Source organism: Sphaerodactylus townsendi, linkage group LG08, assembly GCF_021028975.2.
Source record: "Sphaerodactylus townsendi isolate TG3544 linkage group LG08, MPM_Stown_v2.3, whole genome shotgun sequence".
Classification (NCBI taxonomy): domain Eukaryota; kingdom Metazoa; phylum Chordata; class Lepidosauria; order Squamata; family Sphaerodactylidae; genus Sphaerodactylus; species Sphaerodactylus townsendi.
The window spans coordinates 108,826,329-108,833,045 of NC_059432.1; the positions used below are offsets into that span (position 1 = coordinate 108,826,329).

The 6,717-nt window shown below is 42.7% G+C and overlaps 1 pseudogene; it reads left to right on the top strand.

Annotated features, from left to right (window-relative positions):
• Nucleotides 1–5,673, top strand: part of LOC125438516 — a 29,777-nt pseudogene extending 24,104 nt beyond the window's left edge.
• Nucleotides 5,674–6,717: the final 1,044 nt, after the last annotated feature.

Here is a 6,717-nt window from a genome sequence, read left to right on the forward strand (position 1 = left end):
ATGTTTAGATATGTGAAGGGATGTCATGTTGGTGAGGGAGCAAGCATGTTTTCTGCTGCTCCAGAGAATAGGACCAGCAGTAATGGGTCCAATGTGAAGGAAAAGAGATTCCATCTAAAAATCTGGAAAAACTTCCTGATAGTAAAGGCTGTCCAACAGTGGAATGCACTACCTCAGAGTGTGGTGGAGTCTCCCTCTTTTGGAGGTTTTTAGAGAGATGCTGGATGGCCATCTATCAGGAGTGCTTTGATTATGTGTTCCTGCATTGCAGGGGGTGGGACTTGATGGCCCTTGGAGTCTCTTCCAACTCTATGATTCTATGAAATGTTTTCAAAATGTTTAAGGAACAAAGATTGCTAACTTACAGGATTCAAATAAAACGTTTTGTGGCTGAAATCAAATGTTTGCCAAATGTTTTCAGCTAAAAAACTGTGTGAAACTCTGCAGAGCAAACGTACTTCCTTCCTCAAATGTTTTAGTTTGGCTTTGAGGAAAGGCCCCTCGAGTGCCATGACTAGTTCCAGGCTCAATTCGGAAATGACATCATGTCTCAGTCTAATGCCAGGCATCAGCCACTGATTGGCCACCCTGGGAAACAGGACATATTAGTATTGAGACTGTGACTGAAAAAGATCAATATCGTTGACCCTATGCATTGATTCTAAAACAACAATTTCACTCTTACAGGACACTGTTGTTATTGGAGATCTACGCTCAGTTCTTCTGGATCCTAAACAATGGGAGACACCTGAGGCATTCAACCCAAATCATTTTTTGGACAAGGACGGAAGTTTTGTGGGAAAAGAAGCCTTTCTTCCATTTGGTGCAGGTAAATGCAGAACGGGGTTGATCGTTGTTTCTAGGGTTTTTAGAAGGACGAAACTCAGGAACTGTTGCTTCCTGAAGAGAATGTTCTTTGGAATAAAAAAAATTACCAAGCCCTTGGGCCAAATATGCAAGCCTTTTGTATGACTGTGCAAAGGAAACCAGTGAAAGGTGAAACCTATTAAATCTAGCTTGGATGTAATGAGGACATAGCTTTGCACAATATTGTAGAGCTCTCATATTGAGCAAGGAGATGGGGACATTGGACCTGTTCAGGTTGCCAAACTCCAGGTAGGGCCTGGGGAGCTCCCAGAATTACAACTCCTCTCCAGAGGACAGAGATCAATTCTCCTGGAGAGCATGGATGATTTGGAGGGTGGAGTCTATGGCATTATGCAACCCTTAGTCCCACCCCTGCCCAGTCTGTATGCCAATATCCCAAGCATTTGCCAAACTTGCAGTTGGCAACTCTACTTGCAGTGCCCATTCTGACTGCTGGGTGTTCTGCACAGCGATACAAGGTCTGAGGCAGAAGTCCAACCCTCTTACCTGAGATCCTTAAGTAATGAGTGCAGGTACAGAATGGGGACCTTTCTGCATATAAAGCATGCCATTTCCCTTGGAGCCATAACACCTCCCATTAAGCGTCCTTCCATGGCAGTACACATTGTGGATGTTACAGCTTTGGAAAAAGTAGGGACTTGAATTCCTTTGAGATCACATGAGTAGGCTGTGCTGTTGGGAAGCAGTCCAGCTCCAAGCCTCCCTCCCTTGTCTGTTGACTGGATGCTATTTATTTGTTTATATCAAAATATTTCCATTCCACCATTCTGTAATCTGTATCAGAGCCAGCTTACAACAATCACAATGAAAGTACAGTAAACATATTTAACCAAGTAAAAAATTTAAAGCAGCATATTAAGAACAAAACAACACAGCTGAACATCTCTTGTCTTGAAAATCCCAGCAGGGTTGAGAGCAGAGATGGTACTTTCCACCCCAGTTCCCCTCCTTGGTCGATTCCGCACTCACTGAACAGACCTAGGTTCTACCTAGGTTCGACGTAGGTACTCCCCACACCTGGCGAGTTCGAAGTGGGTGCGTTCCTGCTGTTCTCTGCCCCGCTGTTCTATTTCTGACTCCACCTCCGGGGAACCTAGGTCAAAGCTGGCAAAGTGGGGAATCTCTGTCGGCTCAATTCTCACATTCAGCCAATCACAAACGAATGGCTTGGGCATGCGTAGAAGGGGAGACTCGCGCTGGCGAAAAGCGCACCATTTTCCCCACTTCTGTATAAAAGCTATAGAAATGGAGGGTAGATTACACTCTGCTCATAGCAGCGAAGCAGCCTATCAGGAACAAGGAGCGAATGATGCGCCGATGTGATCCCGCCCTCTCAGCTCGTCTCCGGCAGAATGACCTTGGCTGCTATGGGGATTAATGGAGGAATCGACTCAGCACTTTCAGCCCAACGGGTCGAACCTAGGTTTGTTCAGTGAGTGCGGAATTGGCCCTTGTGGCTTAGCTGTCACATGCACAATGATTGAATACTTAAAGGCCTTGATTAATTATTTGACAGCCAGATGCTGCACGTGGTGAGACTTCTCTCAGAGACCATCCTTTGGTCTCTAAGTTAAGTGATATGATTAGCGATCACCTTCCACTCATCCTCTCCCTCGCAGAGACCTCTACTGCCAAAATTTCAAACTATAAGGCAATTAACACAACTCCCATAATAAGATGGTCAACCCAAACATGCAATAAAACCAAGGAAGCACTAAGCAACACCACCTGCAAGTTTCTAGGCTCCTCAGTAGTTATTGCAGATAATGTTAGCAGCAGTATAGGAAATTATGAAAAACTTGTTTCATATTTGGTGTCCCTTTTAGGGGAACAAAGAGGGAAGGGAAATCTCAAAGGCAGAGACTGGTTTGACGCTGAGTGCAAATATTTGAATCAACAGATTCGGATCACATACAATAGATTTAGGGCCTCCAAGGCCAAATTCCCGCCTCCTGAATTGTTTAGTCTCAAACAGACTCTATGCAACCACATCAAAATAAAACGTCAAGAGTCAATAAGGCGCAACTGGGAGCAACTACTATATGCCACCCTATCCAATAACACAAAACAATTCTGGCAATTAACAAATAGGGGCATGTGTCAAAATCTCCCAATAGCTGCCGACATCACTCCTTCATTATGGCAGAAACACTACTCTGGAATTTTTACTCCGACCAAGAGATTGACCGAAGCTCTAGCATGAGCTCCAGCCGAGGATTTGCCTGAATGGGCGCCAGTTAACAGGCGAGAGGTTATTGAATTAATCACCAACTAAAGTCTGGGAAAGCAGCTGGCCCTGACCCAGACTGGTGGGCTCCAGTGCTTGCCTCATTATTTACATATATCAACAAATCTTTAATGATTCCCAAGGACTGGTTAAAGGCGATCATTGTACCCCTCTATAAAAAAAGGAGACCCCCAGTGTCCCTCTAATTATAGGCCGATCAGCCTTTTATCTATCGTAGGCAAATTGTATGCTAACTATCTACTGAAAAAATTAAAGAGCTGGACAGACAAACATCAGCTACTCGGCCCAGAACAAATCGGGTTTCGGGCAGGTAACTCTATTCTAGATCACTGTCTAATTCTCCAACATCTTGCAAGCAAATACGTAGGCACAAGAAAAAGCAAGCTTTATGCTGCTTTTCTGGATTTGAAGGGTGCCTTTGATTCGGTAGATAGGGAACTTTTATGGCATAAATTAAAAACCCTAAACATGGAACAGAGACTTTTAGCTCTAATTAAAGCGTTCCACACGAATACAACTTGCCAAATAAGAACTTCAAGAGATGGCACGTTAACAGAATCAATTATGGTTAACAAAGGGGTTAAACAAGGTTGCCCACTGGCACCCAGTCTATTTTGCCTATTTCTCAATGACTTCCCTGCAACCTTAACTAAAATTGATGGCCATCCATGCGCTTAGGCTTCGCTGCATATATCCACCCTGCTTTATGCAGGCGGCGGCTGTTCTCTTGTCATATTCCCAAGTAGGCTTAAAAGCGCCTACTAAACTGCAGTGCAGAATACTGTCATGTAAATAAGCTGACGCTTAACTATGACAAGTCCAAAGTCATGATCTTTGCAAAATCTAGGTGTAAATGTAGCTGGAAAGTGAACAACCATGTCCTAGAGCAAGTAAGTCAGTTTAGATATCTAGGGCTCCTATTAAGTTACAACCTATCATGGGACAATTACAGCATACAAGCAGAGAACAAAGCTAGGGTGAATGCTGCAGCGATTCTCCGATTTTCTACTCTAAAGGACACCAATTTGTCCCGCTGCACTGAAAATCTTCAATGCAAAGATAATCCCTCAACTATTATATGGAGCCCCAATATGGTTCCCGAAATTAAATCACCTTATGAGTCAGTACAGGGATACTTTTTGCGAAGAATTTTAGGGTCACCAAGGTGTGTCCCATATGACACCCTATGCAGAGAAACTGGACAAAATAGTATGGAACTGATGGCATGGACAAGAGTACTTAAGTACTGGACCCAAATTCATTTTGAGCCCAGACCCAATAGTTTTATACATCAACTCTTATCAGAATCTACATCTGTGAAATGGTTGGCTGACATAGATAAGAAACTTAACAACATGGGCTTAACAGCTGACCAGTTCCAAACTATGTCTGCCATCAGAATTCATAATGAAATTAAATCTGTTTTAGTTGAACGAGAGAAACTGAGAATGTTGCAGGAGGGAAAAAGCTGCTCCCCACAGGCCTTGGGAATTGTCCGATCAGATTACTGTGCCAACTATCTGTACATTCTGTGCAACCCCAAACAACGCAGAGTGTACACTTTGGCTCGTTTTAATGCTCTACCTAACGCTATGACTCTTGGCAGGTATAATAACACTCCATATGAGAACAGGTTATGTCAATGTAACATGGCCGTTGTTGAGACGGTTCAACATGTACTATTGGAGTGTCCAATATACGAGTCTATACGCTCCATGTACATCTGTCCATTGGTAGAGAGCTCAAACGCTGTCAGGTTACCATCTGTGATGAACTTTCTACTCAATGGGTCCTGTGATCTTGTATGTGAGAATGTTGCAAGTTTTTTGAGGCACTATTTGGTCAGGCGCAATCATTGTCTACATAGTAGTAATGGTTAATTAATTTATATGTGTGCGGTTTACAAGGCGTGGTTGTGAACGTTTAACATTGTTTTAATGTATTTAATGTATTTAATGTTTTAATGCATTTTAATGTTTTAATGTCTCAGTTAGTAGATAAATGCCTCTTTTCTACTTTTCTACTAACTCTGTAGTTTATAATGCCAATAAAGGCTTTGGAATTGGCTATTTTATAATGACATGGTTTGAGTTAAGTGAGGCTCTGTTCTTGTGCTCCTTTGCTCCTTTCTTTTGCTGGAGGCCAGAAAAATAGGAAGGATGCAGTTTGGGAATTGAATGTAGTGTGGAGGAACACAAGTAGCTGATGAGCTTCTGTTGGAGGTGAAGGGAAGTGTTGGTCCATCAACTGATGCTATCTTACCAAAGTCCAAGCGAGATGTTTACCAAGGTGATACATTTTAGATAATTCATATAAATACATTACTCACACCCCTTATTTTCATTTCAGGAGCCCGTGTCTGTCCGGGAGAGCAGCTGGCGAGGATGGAGCTCTTCATCTTCTTCACCAGCTTGATGAGGGCTTTCACCTTCCAGCTTCCAGAAGGAGTGAAAGAGCTCGACATAGATCCTTTGATTGGGCTATCGTTAGTTCCCCGCCCTTATAAGATCTGTGCTGTTCCCCGCAGCAGTTCATGAACTGTACAGATTGGAGTGGATTATTTCCTAGTGTTAATTTATCCTTCATTCCTTTTGCCTAAGCTTGCTTAATTCATTCTTTCCAGTAATTCTCCCCTATTTTGAGGATAGCTCCCACCTCCTCAGTCAGTAAAGTGAATTGTTGTCTCGCCTGAATGAATTACAGAGATCACACTTAAAAGCTGATCAGCCATGTACTAGCATGTCCTGATACATCTGGGCAGTAACACAGCAAACAGTGATGCTTCCCTGAGCATAATACCTGGGAAACCTGTCTTCTTGCTTCCATTTTTGGACAGGGACTTGATTGGAATCCATACATCTATTTGTTTTAATCCTTAAAGTATTCAAGTGGATTCTCACATGTGATTGCCAAGACCCGATTGGCCCCATCCGTACATGCAGAATAATCCACTTTCAATGCACTTTGCAGCTGGCTTTTACTGTGCGGAATAGCAAAATCCATTTGCAAACAATTGTGAAGTGGATTGAAAGTGCATTATTCTGCACTTCCGGAAGGGGCCTCAGTCTGGTCTTGTCCTGTGGTTCCAGGTGGGAACTGGAGATCTGGCGTCTGAGGAAAAAGCCTGTCTGTGTCCTGTATGCATACTTTCCCTTCTTTATCTGCACTGCTTTGCCTAGGCACACTTGCTATGTAAAAGCATTCACTTGAGAACATCAGAACCATCTGCGCTTGTGAAGAGTGCACTGCTTTACCAACCTCAGCAGCCGTTAAGTGGGATTTTGGGGAGGGGATAAAGTAGTTTTGCTGTCTTCAAATTGGACAAAGTTCCTGTCGAGAGTGTACCTCTTCTGATTTTCTGTCAATAAAATGGATTTCATTGCCAACTTAATCTGCTTCATTAGGAAATCTAGAGAACATGACATTGATATTGTTTCTTGCTTTACTGTTTCGCTGTGTTTTTTATTTACACCTGTGCACTTTAAAGTATATTATTGTACATGTTTACTACACATTGTGTTAATACATGTGTCCAAGTAGCTTTTTTGATGCTCCGAGGAATTCAAACATTTTGATGTTCA